The 16,149-nt window shown below is 43.0% G+C and overlaps 1 protein-coding gene across 5 annotated transcripts in view; it reads left to right on the forward strand.

The window, feature by feature from the left end:
- The window catches only part of Pcgf5 (polycomb group ring finger 5), a 119,672-nt gene that overhangs the window by 1,782 nt on the left and 101,741 nt on the right, over positions 1 to 16,149 (forward strand). The window lies entirely within an intron of this gene.

Raw genomic sequence — 16,149 nt, forward strand, 5'->3', positions numbered from 1 at the left:
CAAAAACCTCAGATATATTCGGGGCACGCTAGGTTTGTTGACATACTGAAAGAATAAGTTGTCTTTCCAGTTCTTGGTAGGATCATGTTGACGCTTGGAATTCCTTGTCCTTGGTGGGCAAGCTACCAATATGGTGCAGTTCCGATTTTCTCTTTACTGTTGTCAATTTTCTCGTGATCAGCTGTTTTCTCCTCTTGCTGTTGATGGCACGGGCTGACAGACCTCTAAGCATGCTGTCTTAAGATGCCCACCATGAAAAAGGACGTGGGACTTTGGAACTACAGTGCATTGCCAAGGGAGCAAACAATTAAAAATATAGGCAGTAGTTGAAAATGAAAGTGCAAACAATATGAGATCACAGTAAAATCATCAGTGGCCTGTGTGTTTCCACTGGTGTTTCCCCATCCCTCTTTCCTACCTGTACACCAAACTCGTAGTTAGCAGCCGTGAAGACTGTCCATAGTAATATGACATAGTGATAATTAAAACAAACCCAAAGTTTTCCTTCTCTGTCAGAGGCCCTAACTCTTAATTTGTTAAAGTTGGTAATGCCACAGAATAGTAGGTAAAAGGTATTGCTTAAATATATCCTTTAAACTTGAAACGATCTCATGTCTCAGTAAGTCAGCAGCATTATGGGAGGAAGAATTGAATGTAGCATTTATACTCCCCAGGAGACTACCTTGATAAAGTATATTATTACAATGAATTAACTTTGCGTCATATTTCTCAGCTTCCGTCTTGGTTTTTCTACCATCCGCTGATAAATAAGAAGGGTCACCCTTCCATATGTGGTCACTTTTGGAAGTGTAACTTCAAGACTGAGTTAAGAGAACAACAGTTTAGAGCTAGCTGCACAAGAGCTTGAAGTGGCTGGACTATATATTCTTCCTTTTCCCAGGTCCCTCTTAGAAGAGACTTAAGGCAGTAAAGTGATTTGCTCAAGAGTTGGAGCTGGGATTAGAACCAAGAATCTGGAGTTTCTTGGCTTAGACAAGTTCCCAACAGGTGGGGAGGAATGGCTTCGAATCTGGAGTTTCTATTGTTGGAACCCAGGGGTTAGTTCAAGTCCCAGCAGGTGAGGAGGAATGGCTCCTATTACTAACAGATCGGCTGCTTCTAGCTTGTGACCCCTCAGAGAGTAAAATGCCGAGATCTGTACCTTCCCGTGTCCCACATCTATCCCATGTCCCACATCTAAGGGACTCAACAACTACTTGCTGAATATGGTTGGACTCAGTGACTTTTCCTTTGAAAATGTGTTTAAGAAGTAAAAACCAAAAGAAGTTTTCTGGCAGATAGGGTCAGGCTTCACAGTGTTCTAAGGGGAAAGCTACCGCAGCATTTTAATGTCTCTAAGTTATAAGGAAAACGGGTTGAAACTTTTCAGGTGTGTTTCTACTTAGTTGTCATAATTAGTAGGAGGAGACACGGCAGGGGACAGAAGGTAGGCCATGCAGTCAGTCTCCTGTCTGGAGCAAGGGTCAGTAGAAAAGCCTGGACCTCGGCTCTGCCTGGAACTCATGTGTACTGTGTGTGTGGTGCACACGTCGACGCCGCGTACCCCGGAGGGCGTGTGAACCCGGAATAATGCACGAGGAACTGGTGAATACACGGCTCTTAATAAGTAATAACTGAAAGCTGGGTGTGGTGGCAACACCTGTAATCCCAGCACGTGGAAAAATGGAGGCAGGAGGATCAGGAATTCAAGGTCATCTTTGGCTACATAGTGAGTTCAAGGCCAGCCTGTACTAGATGAATCCTGGTCTCAAAGATAAATAATAAATAAATAAAACATAAAATCCATGGTAACTGCTGCAGACTACACATTTTTGCAGCTATGAGACTGACACAGAGGGATTAAATGACCCCTAAGGTCTACCCCAATTCTGGGTTTGAGAACCAATTACATTTGTGCTGTTCTGCATTTTTAACTAAAGTGATTCCTACATCCCAATCTAATGTTATTAAGTACAAAAAGTGCTTAGTTTGTAGGCCCCCCAAGAGTTTGTTTAATTAACACTGATAAATTTAACTCCTTTTTTTTAATTCTGTTCACTCTGTAGATAAACTTGAACATTCTCTCCGTTTGCTGTATGAAAGGCAGTGGGAGAAGTATTTGGGTTAATCAGGCTATGAGGGCCTTACAAGTTACATAGAAAGGATATGACAGATAACCAAAGACTGTCACACAGAACTGTTAAAGAATCATAAAGAACATACATGGCAGTTATAGGAAAGAAAATCAAATCTATTACTAGGCAGAAAATTCAAGGAAATATTGGGAAATTTCGCACAAGACCTTAAAGAATCCATAGGAGTAGAACTCGCAGAGATTTGGGGACTGACCTGTATTGAGACTTGAAGGAAAGTGTATGCAGCCATAAACAGAAATGGAAGAAATGTGGCTGAGTTGAAGGTTGAGGAGCTAGAAGAGTTTACTGGGAAAGGGGAATACGTGAAACCGGGAGGGCCTATGTTGTAAAGCTTCTTAAAAGTTGGGCTGTTTGGTTTGTAGTGGACAATATCAAAGATATGCTAAGTGCAGGTCGTTGTTATCAAAGTTACGTTATGAAGCTAGTCCATGTGGGGAGTAACGTAGCTTCGGGTGGGGAGCTGTTGAGTTAGCTGCAAATAGGCGCCAAGGACTGGGTAGGCGGGTGGTGAGCTGCCATAGAACCGGCTGCAGCACCTCTTGTTGGCGAGTCGGGTGAAGGCGACAGGAAGACAGGCATTGAGCCACACAGGAAGAGCTGTGGGAAGCACATCAGGTGATGTGCAATCTGTTAACATAGGTCGAATGGATGGAGGTGATTAGTTAGATTAGATAAGTTAGGACTCAACATGTTCTCTCTTCGGTGTCAGTAGAACAGTGGAGTACACAGAGTTCTTAAAGATATGGTGGGCGGTATCACTAAGGAGAGGATGGAAAAACTGGGAATATTGGAGAGACAGTGGGCGAAGATTCCCTGAAAACAAAATCATGGCTTTGGGATTAGATTAGTTCAGCATTATAGTGTTTGCTTGTAATGTTCAAGACCCTGAATCCAACCCCCAACACTGTCCCAAACAAGCAAGTGTTAAGGGAGATGTCCGAGTGTTTGTGGGTGGAGTGACTCCCCGTGGTGGAGGGAATAGGAAGGTAATTCGTGTACCAGGCATTCCTGGGGGTGAAAGAATAGGAGCAGGTAAAAGTAACCACATCTGGATTGACATTCTACCCATACTTGTTCTGATTCAACTATGGGATACTATTTGGACGAATAATGCCCATTCTTTTGAAAAAATTAAATTATAGTTTTATTTGTGTGCGTTTGGGGGTGAGGTAGTGTGTGTCATGGCCTGTGCCTGGGGTCAGAGGACAGCCTGCAGGAGTCACTTCTCTTCTACCATAGAAGTCCCGGGGATCACACTGAAGGTTGTCAGGCTTGGCCATAGGGACTTTTACTGGCTGAGTTATATCACCAGCACACCTAAAATTTTTTAGGATACGTTTTTACTTATTTGCATGTTGAGGATGGCCATTTCCATTCTAAAGGAAACTCCCCTTTTCAGCAATAAATTATTTGATCATTTTGATTATGAGGAAGTCATTTCTGGATAATCATGACAATAAGACAAAAATAAATACAAAGATATATTGGTTCTGAAAGAGGAAACAAAACTGTGGTTGGTTAAGAGTTATCTATGAAAAATGAGAAAGAATCAAAATTAAACTTCCTGCAACTAATAAAGAATAACAGCAGAGTTCATGCAAGGTTAACGGACAAATGCTACTGTCCTGTATGCCAGGGGTGAAGTTTGCAGTTAAGAATATTGTCCTTAGATTTCTGTTGCTGTGATAAACATCACTGCCTAAAGCTTCTTGGGGAGGACAGGGTTTGTCTTACTCTTGGTGATCTCGGTCCATCACTGAAGGAGGCCTCGGCAGGAGCTGAAGCAGAGACCACAAGAGATACTGATTATTGACTTGCTCTCCATGGTTTGCTCAGCTACCATTCTTACATAGCCCAGGATCACCTGCCCAAGGGTTGTACATCATACACTAGGTTAAGCCCTCCCAAATCAATCATGGATCAAGAAACTGACCAACAGATATGCTGATAGACCATTCTGATAGAAGCATTTTCTCAACCGAAGTTCCCGGTCCCTGGATGATCCTAACTCGTTGACAAAAATCAAGGAAAAGTTAAATAAGTAGAAATTTCACGTTGGTGAATAGGGAGATTCAATAGTTAGGACTTCTGAACTTGATTCATAAATTCAGTGCAATCTCAGATGAAATTCCATTAGTTACTTAATGAGCATTGATAAACTAATTTTAGAGTTTATATAAGAAAGCAAACAAGACACTAAAGAACGGAGCTGGATGGTTGACATTACCCGGCTTTAAGACTCATAGAAAGATGTAGTCATCAGGACACTGCGGCATTGGCAAGAGATTAAACAAGCAGGTCAGTGGAGCAGAACCGAGATGAGGGCTCCTGAGGTCCCACAGAATTAACCACCTGACCTCTCTCAAGAAGCAAGGGCAGCATGATGGGGAATTGCTAGTGGTGCCAGGACAGCTGGACTCTATATGAAAACTAACAAAAGATAACTCAAAACGGGCCATAAAAACTGTTAGGATGTAGCATATGAGGATATACAGGTAACTTTAGGCCTGACTATTTTTTAAATAGGACAACAAAGGCATATTTCATGGATGAAAGATATCAGAAGTTGTACCTATTAAATTTTTTACTTAATAAAATATTCCTTAGCAAAAAGACACTGTCAAGAGAATAAAAAGATGAGTTCCAGGCCAGGAGAAGATAGTGTGCAGGGAGGGATGGCTAGGAGAACATGGAGGGTTTGAGGGCTCTGGATGTGTGCTGCATCTTGCTGTAATGATGGGTACATGCCATTACATTTCTCTAAAACTGTAGTCTATGCAGTTAAAGAAGTTAGAGACGGCAGAGATGAATTCTGAATTTTAGAGTCGTTTGAAGATGGCCGCTGACTTCATTGAGATGAATTGATCATCTTTTGTCGATTGCTGAGAAACTGAGAGTGAGGTGTGAAGCTGAGGTAGAGTGGACGACGTTTGAAAGCTGTTCGCCTACATCCATGGAAGATCCGAAGGCAATGAGAGCTGGGGTAGTCTGCTGTACCTGTGGAGGACACGTCACTCCTGTGTTCATGGCTTCCTCCAGCAGTGTTCACAACACTAGAGGTGGAGATGGCTTACCTGTCTCTGAATTGCCAACCCTATGGGGACACTCAGTCAAGGACAAGGACTACTGGAAATGGAGTGAGGATGGCTAGGACGGACCAGGAGCACGCACATGTGGCAGCAAGAACGAGAAGGGGATGATCTGGATGGTAGAGAGGGAAAGGCGTGAGGGATTTCCAGGTTTTTCTAACTGTGCTGTGATCCATTGTGAGTGACGATAAAAGTTCAAAGTGAAGCTGAGCTAAAGGATGAGAAGGGACCAGGCCGTCAGAAGTAGAAAGCTGGTAGCCGTCGAGAACTCTGAGACCGGAGTGTCACAGTGATTGCCTGTCAGTGTAAATGTCTGTTCCCGCAAGCAGAGAATATATGCATTCAAGTCTTAGCTCTTAGTCCGCAGGATTAGGAAGAGGAAAGGAGGGGATGAGATGTGGAAGTGACTCTGCCATTTAAAAGATGAGGACGTCCTAAGGCCCTTTAAACAGTTTGTACAGATGTGAGAGGATCCCAGATGTGCAGGTCTCAGCCGGAACGGATAAAACCTGGGATTTCTGAATTCTAGTTAGAATTGCTGGCAAAATAATTCCACTATCCACCGACTGGATCTTAGCGTCCTCAGCATGCAGTTCCACCGGTGCTGTAGAAGGCAGTCTGCGGGCTGTAAGTCGGATGCGGGCACCCGCAGCTCCTCAGCATGTAAGAATTGGTGAAGAAATAACGCAGATCTCTACTCTTAAAGGCTAGGTTAGTAAAGATACCTTGGTGTGGGGCTCAGAGTGATTTTGTATATGTACCACCTCGCCTACTCTGAATTTTAGACGGAAAGCTTTAGTCTTCCCATCAAAAATGCTTACCCAAGTGTCTTTACTTCCCAGGTAAAAAGAAAAAAATGCACTAAATACCACACTTAATGTCTTTGATTTAAAAAAAAAATCTCCCTCTTCCAAGCTCCACTATTTGAGAACTGGGAACCCTGAACCAACCCCATGGCGTTCACACACCGAATAAATTGTTCTATGAGGAGGAATGTAACATGGAAGATAGAGGATCCTGGAGTATACTGGGGGGTACCCCTTATTTGGAAACATCTTGTGCCACAAAAGGTATCAGTTTCTTTGTCTAAGGTTATTGGCTGTCTGTGCCTTACATGCATCTGAGTTTGACCTCTGATGCGGTATTGTTCCGTCACCTGTATGTGTATGAAATGATGGACAGCTAGCCTGGGTCCTTTGTAATGACTTCCGCAGCCACACTTAGTAGCTCTCCTCTGTGGGAATCTCGGGAAACTCGTAGCTTCAGGACCGACTTTGAAACCCTGTGTTTGAACTCAGGACTTTGGAAATGTAGGCAGTTCTCTCCATAAAACATTTAAGAAGCCCCTAGCCTTCTTATGCATGCATGTGCTGTACCTGTGCCCGTTGCACCACCCAACCCCGACCCGCATCCTCTCTCCTGATTCTTTCACTGTTTGCAGTCTTAGCTGCTGCTCACCCCTTACCCCGGTTCTGGGGCTCAAACCCACGGCCTGGAATGTAAGGCAAGGCACGCTCGCAGCTCACTGTTTCTAACTACTAACTGGCTATTGAGCGGCGCACTTTCCTCACTCTTTGCTCGGGCGAAAGTCACATTTACTGCGTCTTCTGTGGGTTTGATGCTAAAACTCTTTGTAAACAAATAGAGTTATGCAAATGCCAAGGTTGCCATAGGAAATGCAACATCAGCCTAATCTCAGGTCATCCCTTTCAAGTAGCTGTTTTCAGCAACGACACAGACAGCTGTTGAGATTTGGCAGGACACCGGTTTAGTCTTTTACCTTAGTCGTGGCAACTCTCCTCCTTTATGCATGCCACACTTGGCTACGTGAGATCGAAGCCGTATATTTCCTGACAAGTGGGATTTCTGCCTTATGTATTCGTTTGGCTTTTCGAGACTTTTTTTTTTATTGTAAAATGTAATACATGTACACAGAAAACATTTGAAGTGTAAATGTACACATTCACTAACTGTGAAAAGCGAGCACCCATATAATTACCATCCAGCTCAAGAGCTAGACCCATTTAATTTCTTCCACATGGGGAAGCCTCTATCCTGTAAGATGCTTGCTCTGTTTACTTGTTCTTTAGGGGAGTTGTGAGTAAGAGCGGAAGACAGGTATTAAGTTTTGACAGGTCAGAGTATGTTTCTTTTGAGTGGAATCAGACCGAAGGTTTGTAATACTAGTCTTGGACTTTATTTGTCCATATTGCTGTGCATTTAGTGTTTAGAACAAGTGCTTGGATTTCATCCTCACAGAATGAAATCTTTAGGCTTAGTATCTTCAGTTTGTGTTCACTCGATGAGCATAAAAAGGCTCTAATCCCCTGGATGTAGGAGCAGCCCTCCTGCTTGTCTATTTTTTTTTTTTAAAGTTCTCATCCTCCATCCTTTCCTGTCTTTGGAAGCAAACCAGCCAAGGCCGCAGGCTGACAGATTGGAAAATACTTAACAGGATCAAGGCAGGTGCCTTTCAATTCAGCTCATCATAAGGTAGACGCGAGGTGGCAAGAAGGATTCCATGGAAAAGCCTTATTGCACAAAAAGCCACATATTACCTTTAATTATGATGTAGGGCCACCCGTGCTTTGTCAGGGCATATTATTTTTAATTTTTAAAACTGTTTATTGTTTTTTCAAGACAGGGTCTTTCTGTGTAGTCCTGGTTGTACTGCAGCTCACTGTGTAAACTAGACTGTAGACTAGACTCAAAATCAGAAACTGGCCTGCCTATTTGCCTCCTGAGTGTTGGGATTAAAGGCATGCCCCACCACAACCCCAACTAGGGCATACATATGTGAATATATATATATATTCACATATGTATATATATATACATATATATATACATATATATATAGATATATATAGATCTATATATATATAGATGTGAATATATATACACATCTATATATATATAAACTTGGAGGTTCTTTGTGTATATATTATAGCTTCTAAGTTTGTGCTTTTATGGCATGCCTGTGTGTACAAATGTGGGTCTCTGTGTCTATATGTGTTTCTTGTGCTTTTTCTCTCTTTCTGCTTGTTTCATCCTAGTCCAGTTTGTTAGGTTTTGCTTTATCTTATTTTATTTTGTTATTGTTCTTGAGATGCCTCTTAGTTTTCTAAGGATAGACAGAAAGGTTATGGATTGGGATTGAAGGAAGCATGGAATGATCTCAGAGGAGATGGGGTAGGGGAGCCATAATCAGAATATATTGTATGCAAAAAAATCTGTTTTCAATAAAAGAAAAATAGAGGAAAATAATCAAGTGTCATAAATCATATTTAAGAGTAAATTGATGAGTTAATAGATTAAAGTCTTTTGTACTATCTAGAAAAAAATATTTAACTTACTTGTTTAAGTTAACTGTAGCACAATTAATAAAAATCCAGAGACAGATATTGGGGTTCAACCTGAAGATCAGAAAAAGCAGAACAACCAGCCACTGGCTCTTACCTCTACCTTAGTCTGAAATGGCGATTCTGCCTCTGGGAGTCCTCATAATGAGACTGTGTCTTGAGAGCTGTCTCCTCTCATCTTATGTCCTCTTCAGTGCTGGGAGTAAAGGTGTGCACCACTGCTGCCCAGTTTCTATGGCAAACTAGTGTGCCTACTGGGATTAAAGGCATGTGTCACCACTATCTGGTCTGTAAGGCTGACCAGGGCAGCTGTTTTACTCTCTGATTGTCAGGCAAGCTTTATTTATTAAGACGCAAAAGAAGTATCATTGCAGTTAACTTATTAAGCAGGTCCTGTTTGCTGAAGCTGTACCCCCGCCAGCCCTATATTTGCCTTCCTCTTCCTCAGTAGCCCCAAGAACTGAAATTACCAGTGTGAGCCACTGCACCTAACTTATGACTCATTTGAATGTTTTGTGTGTGTGTGGTTAAAAAGGAAAAAGCCTTTTCCCACATCTTAAAAAACAGTAAGATAATTGGGAAGCTATTAGTTACTCAAATGACCTCAGCAAAACTCCAAGTGTCAAAAGGGCAGTCCCTCTGCCTATGAAATTGGGTTAGTAAGGCTTCCTAAGAGAATTTGGTAGACTGGTCATGTTTACTGGCAGCCCTTCCTGAGCTGCTGCGTTAATTTGGTGTCCCTGGGGGAAAATACCTGAGATAAAGGGAGAAAGGTCTGGTTTGGCTCATCGTTTCAGAGGTTTCAGTATCCCTAGTCAGCCACGCTGCATCTGGGCCTGGCTCAAAGACAGGGTGTCATGGCAGGGAACACAGTCTACTCTGATGCCCTTCACTTGGTGGACAGGAAGCAGACAGAAAGAATCAGGGCTGGTGTTCTGATATACCCTCCAAAGCACACCCCAGTTACCCAGCTTTTTTTTTTCCACAATTTCCCAAGTTCCCAGAGCTTCTGAATAGTCCCCTCCGCTGGCTGGCAGCCAAGCCCTGGATGCGTGAGAATTCAGGGGCACTCAGGTCCGAACGATTAACAAACACCCTAGAAAGATGGTGAGCACAGACGGAGTCAACAGTAGGGAGATGCTTGCAAAACTTTAGCAGATACACAACCAGCCCAGTGACTTCTGGCTTAGTGCAGAGGAGAAAATAGATACCGGAGTGTCCTGAGGGGGTGGCAGTGAATACTGGGAAGAAGCATTGGGCTTATCGCTAGAATCTGGAGAGGCTCAGGAAGCAGAGACCGTGGGGCAGACAGAGGCCTCCAAATGCAGGACTGTTTGAGAGCCTGAGAGTTAGAAATCTCTCGTCCCATCACAAACAACATCCTAAAACTAGAATCATTTTCCTCTGCAGAACGGAGATAAAGGAAAGGTTCTGGCTTTGTGATTATGGGGCAAAGCAAGGAAAAGGGAACATGCTCAATAAAAACAGAAATTATTGAAATTCTACATACTAAGTAAGCAGTGAGGCCCTATACATTTCCCACAGTTTGATTCTCCAGTAGCCATGTAATTAGACAGACTGGTTATGAAAAATAAGAAAAATGATTACAGAGAAGGCAGAAATACAGGAGGAATAGGGAAATAAAACTCAAAACTTGTCTGCCTATATTAAGCTGTAGAGAGATAAGAAAGTTTCCCCCATAAGAATGGAGACTGAAAAAGTAACAATGAGAGAATACGAAGTTTATCATAGAAATTAAAATAAAATAGCAACAACAAGAAAGTCATTAGGCTGACCAAAAAATTCATTGGGCTTAACCAGAAAAGCAAACAAAAAACAAACAAAAAGGAAGAAAAGTTAGAATTAAATTATTATGCGGTGTACTTAGTAATATTCTAGAGAGACTGAAGAGAAAGATAAAGAGGAGGAGATTACCTAAGAAATAATAGGAAAAAGTCTTTCCAGAACTGGAAGACATTCATTTCAGGATTATCGAGAAGAGTCAGTGAGAGCATACAGACACAACATGGACACGGACACGTGCGTACACGCACACGCACACCGCCTAATGTACAAATCATAGCACTGTAAAATCGCTCTGTACTAAGAGAGTGAATCTGTATTTTTTTTTTTTTTTTTTTTTTTTTTTTGGTTTTTCGAGACAGGGTTTCTCTGTGGCTTTGGTGCCTGTCCTGGAGCTAGCTCTTGTAGACCAGGCTGGCCTCGAACTCACAGAGATCCGCCTGCCTCTGCCTCCCGAGTGCTGGGATTAAAGGCGTGCGCCACCACCGCCCGGCTGTGAATCTGTATTAAGTCACAGTGGGAACAGGTCCTATGCAGAAGACTGAAGTAGGACAGCGTTAGGTGATTTAACACCAACACTGGATTCTTGCACACCTTACATCCCAGCAGTCAGGTTACAGACGCAGATGTTAGTGAGCCTGGTCTGCATAGTGAGTTCTAGGACAGCCAAATCTACATAATGGAGAAACCCCGTCTCAATAAGTAAATGTTAAAAAAAAAAAAAAAAAAAAAGAAAAAGAACCCTGAATTACTGCCTTAAAAATTCAGGTGGAAATCATTTTCAATCTAAAAATTAAAAAAAAAAAGTATCAAGTGGGAGAAAGAATTAAAACTTTTTATTGCCTTGTAATAGAGATCTAAATAAATTATCTGCATCATTTTCATTGAAAGCTACTGGGTGGTATTTTTTAAATAAAAAGTGTGAAAATAAATCAAGGAAGAATAATATACGGTATTCCAGAACCTTGGAACTAAACAGAAGGGCAAAGAGAACTCTAGAATGACAATTTGGAACAGTCTAGCAGCCCCAGAGGGAAGCTGTCCAGGTGAGAGAGGTAGCAGGCTGACTTTGGGGAAGAGGCTTCCATGAATTTCCAAGTAAAAACAAAACTGCGGAGCAACCAGCCTTAGTGTAAAATGCCTTTCAGAGGGGCTTGCCATTTCCAAGGGCTTATCAGTTAGGAAAAGCTGTCAAATGAGGTTGGTGGAAGGCAGTTACAAGTGGCTCTACAAGAAAGTGAAAATGGCTCAGCACATGGCATTTAGGAAGGTCCCAGTGGCGCAAATCACTGCTGAGCCGGTTAAATGTAAGACTGCAAGAAGTGGTGTACTTTTTAATCCCAGCATGCCTTCAGTCCCAGCATGCCTTCAGTCCCAGCACGCCTTCAATCCCAGCATGCCTTCAGTCCCAGCAGTCGGGAGGCAGAGGGAAGAAGGACCTGGATCTCTGAATTCGAAGCCAGCCTAGTCTACACAGAGAGTTCCAGGACAGCCAAGGCTACATAGTGAGACCTTGTCTCAAAAAACTAAAAGAGGTTTAGTTTTAGAAAACAAAACAAAAAGTCTCTACAAGTTGCAATATAATAGAAACTCCCTTCCCTAAATTGTAATTTAAAGAAGCTTGTCAACTTTTTATTCCATGGTCCAGTTTAGGGTGAGCAAGCGTTTTTGAGGGGTTGAATGTCTGCTTCCCGAGGCTATTCACCCCCTTTCCCCCACACCTTCCCCTGCTGTCTGTGAAGGAGTTAAAAGCTGATCAGCTAGTGTTTGTGTGGTGGTTGTAGGAACCTAAGGACGTGTCTGGAAGTGCAGTACCTCTCTTTCACTTACATTCAAAGAGCAAGGATGAATTACACGGTTATACCTACAGGCAATATTCAGAATTTTTAACAACCAACTGGTAGCCAGGCCACTGACAAGTCGGAACAGGGACCCTGCAGTAGGATAAAGGCAAGCTGTGAAGGCTTTCCCTGCTGCAGCCCGTGTTAACCCTTTGATTGCTGAACTGTGCGGAACGGTGGGCTGGAGGTCAAAGCACCAGCTACCATCAGCTGTTCTGGAAGTATGGGAATGACAATTGGTGCAGCTTTGCCAAGATACATGAATCCAATGCCGACCCTGGCCGTACCTGACTCCAGAAAAGAATGACAATTACAGATGATCAGGAGGGGACAAGCTAGCGGATAACGAAATTATATTAGTAAGGGTCTAGAATTAGTGTATCAGTACATTTTGTTTATTTACATGTTGTTAGAAATATAAAATGAAATATCAGAAGAAACTTAAAAAGTTTATATTTAGTTTGCCTTTGGGATTGAGTGAGAAGTTAGGCAGGATGCTGCTATTTTTTATTTTAAACTTGATGGCACACTTTGAATTTCCGTGGGCTAGTATAGTAAAAACTAAAATCTGTAAGAAAAAGGTAATGCAGTGGTCAAAAGGGATTGGCGATTGACCTGGATCCAAAGCTCTAGAAATGTGTATGTTAAATGATAAGACATATATTTGCTTTGGAGTACAATTCTCTGCCCCAGCACTGATTCCAGCACGGCTCATTCCATCTCAGAACCGTTTGGGTGAGCTTTAGCCCCACACTCTTGAGTGTTTGGTTTGGGCGGACCCCGAGGAACTCACAGCTTCTTCTTTGCAGTAAGACTAGCTTCTCTACCCAAGGGGTATCTAAACATCACTGTCTTCTGGAACATTGTACTCGCTCAGCCTGTTCGCACTTTGAATTTGCTCAGAGGCGCATGGTCGTTTTTGCAAATGCTGCTTACCTTTATCCCAGATTCTCTGTGAAGAAATTTTAGGGTTCAGATTCAAGTAAATCTGAACATAGTGTGATTTTCTCGTGTCTTTACCTTCAGTGCTGCCTCTTGGGGCTTCCTCTGCTGCACCCTCAAGTTGCCCCCCAGCTTCGTCTCTATGGTCATGTCTGATGTCTCCCAGCTAAGTTCTGCCGGGAACTCAACCAAGAGCAGCAGTTCTCACTGCCGTTGGCACCGCCAGAAGTTTGCCGAGCTAATTAGTTTCACCAAAGGAATTCTAAGAAAGATGAAAAATATTCAAGAAAGGGTCATAAGAGCTATGGTTTTCCAAGGTTGGAGAGCTTGCTACATTGGACTGTTGACTAAAGAAATTGTGGAAAAAGCCGGGTGGTGGTTGTGCATGCCTTTGACCCCAGCACTTGGGAGGTAGAGGCAGGCTGATCATTGAGTTGGAGGCCAGCCTGGTCTATAGAGGGAGTTCCAGGATAAGCAGGACTACACAAACCCTATCTTTACCCCCCCCCCAATATGGAAAATAAGAAATGTTTTATTGGATAGATGAGATAAATATTCTGTACACCAGAGAAAACTTTTCAAATTTATTTTTATTTTATTGGTGTTTTACCTGTATGTATGTCTGTGTGAGGGTGTTGGATCCTGGAGTTGCAGAAAGTTGTGAGCTGCGTGTGGGGCCTGGGATTTGAACCCGGATGCCCTGGAAGAGCAATCAGTGCTCTTAATCACTGAGTTCTCTCTCCAGCCCCAGAGGAAACTTTTAATGGCAAATTACAAACAAAAGTTTTCTCCGTGCTTCCATTCCCTACAGCGAACGGTGTCAGGTGTGTAAGGGACCTACCAGGCCCAGATCTGGCTTCTGATATGCAGCCCATACTCAGAGAAAGTCCAGGCTGGTTGCTGGGATTGCCTTATACTTGTACGTACTTAATACGAGTGTGCCAGTGAAGGCTTTAAGGCGGTGGTTCTCCGCCTTTCTAACACTGTGACCCTTTTAGTCATTCCTCATGGTGTGGTGACCCCAACCATAAAATTATTTCCATTGCTACTTCACTTAATTTTGTTACTGTTATAAAAAATAATGTAAATATCTATTTTTCAGTGGTCTTAGGTGACCCCTGTGAAAGGGTCGTTCAGCCCGCAGGTTTAGAAACACCGCTTTAAGGTGAGAGGCTGGCCGTCTCATACAAGGTTCAGAGTTTGTCCACTTGATACAAGACATGTTTGGGCCAGGGCTTTTTACAGTTGATTGTGCACCCCAGTTGCTGGAATGGCATAACATTCTCAAGGGGGCTCAGAGTCTGTTCCAGGGCCTGCCTACACTTTTGGGGGGCAGACTACACTAGAAGCAGGGTCTGGTGAGGGTCTGATTCTTATGGTTGCTCGTGGTCACTTTAGAATCATCTGAGGGTTTTTAAAACGACTGGTGTCTGAGACCTGTCTGTAGTGACTGTGACTGAATTGGGGGTGGGCAGGTCCTGGAGCGTGTACTGATAGATATGAGTCACCTATAGCTGCCTCTGATTTCACACCCACGTGCTAGTAGTACTAAGAGCCACTGCCGTGGGAGCAGCACGCTTTTGCTCTGACTCCTGGCTAAAATTCTTCCTGTGTGGATTGTGTAGCAACCCAGGAGGCACCTTAGGTAACATTCTAAATACAGTTACTTTGTGGATGTTGTCAACAAAGAAGAGATTCTTCTTAGTTGGAAGGTCCCTGGAGATGAACTGAGTGCTGTCAGAGGAACACACCCAGGAAGAAAAATGGCCCTTCTTAAAAGTACCCAGACAATGTCCCGTGCCACAGGAAGGAGGTGAAGAGATACTATGAATGGGTTCTCTCATCCCAGGAGACCCCTTTTCCTCTGTGTCCTTGCACTGAGAGACCAGGCAGACAGTGCATTGTGAACACAACTCGGTTGCACTGGGGTTCTTTAGAAACAGCTGTTTGTTTACTCCTTACCGTGTGTTCATTATAAATGTATGCGCTGGCGAAACTTCCACACTGCTAGACTTCTGGCATTTATGTGTTTCCTTTGCCAATTATTTAAGACGTTTTAGAATATTTTCTGTGCATTTACTTGCCCCTCTGCCCAAACTTAGTGACTCATGATGGTGGTAGTACTGTTGCCCTTCTCAGGAGCTTCCAGTGCTGGCGACAGAGTGATGGTTAGCTTGCTCAAAACCATAGACCGGGGTTCAAAAGTTAGCTGTTTGATTTCTGTTGCAAAAACAATCTTAGAAAAAGAGGAAGCAACTATATTAGCATCGTATTAATGACAACTTCTTAAAGAAAGTACACTTCAGAGTTCATGGGTTAACATTGAATATAATCGTGTTGTTCATAAGTTGGAATTCTTGAGGCCAGCGATATGGCTCAGCGTGTGAACCTGTGTGCGTACTGCGAGTATGGTGAGCAAAGTTTGATTCCAAGAACCCACGGGAGAGAAGGATCAACTCCCTCGTGTTGTCTTCTGACCTCTGCACTTAGCTGTCATGGTACATGCAAGGGACCCTCACATTTCTTGCGTTCTGCCAGCACCTGACTGAACCCTTCCGTTCCTGGTCACCCTTTTTATGCATGCTTGGACCACCCTGTGAAACACTTTGTCTTTCCTGCCAAAATTCTTTTTTATTATTCTCTCATATATTGTATCCCGACACAAAAGTTTCCCCATCTTCTTCTCCCCCAATCTCTCTGCTCCCACCTCATCTCTCCCTAGATCTACCCTCCCTCTGTCTCCCCTCAGAAAGAGCAGGCTTCCAGGGACATCAGCCAAACATGGCATCATATGCGACTATAAGACCAGGCACATACGGTAACATCTGGGCCGGACAGGGCAACCCAGTAGGAGGAAAAGGGTCCCATAAGTAGGCAAAAGATTTTTTTTTTATTTTGGTCAGTTTTAATTCTTGTAATCTTTAAGGAGAAAAGGATCAGTAAGCACAATAGTCAG

Source organism: Arvicola amphibius, chromosome 1, assembly GCF_903992535.2.
Source record: "Arvicola amphibius chromosome 1, mArvAmp1.2, whole genome shotgun sequence".
Taxonomy (NCBI): domain Eukaryota; kingdom Metazoa; phylum Chordata; class Mammalia; order Rodentia; family Cricetidae; genus Arvicola; species Arvicola amphibius.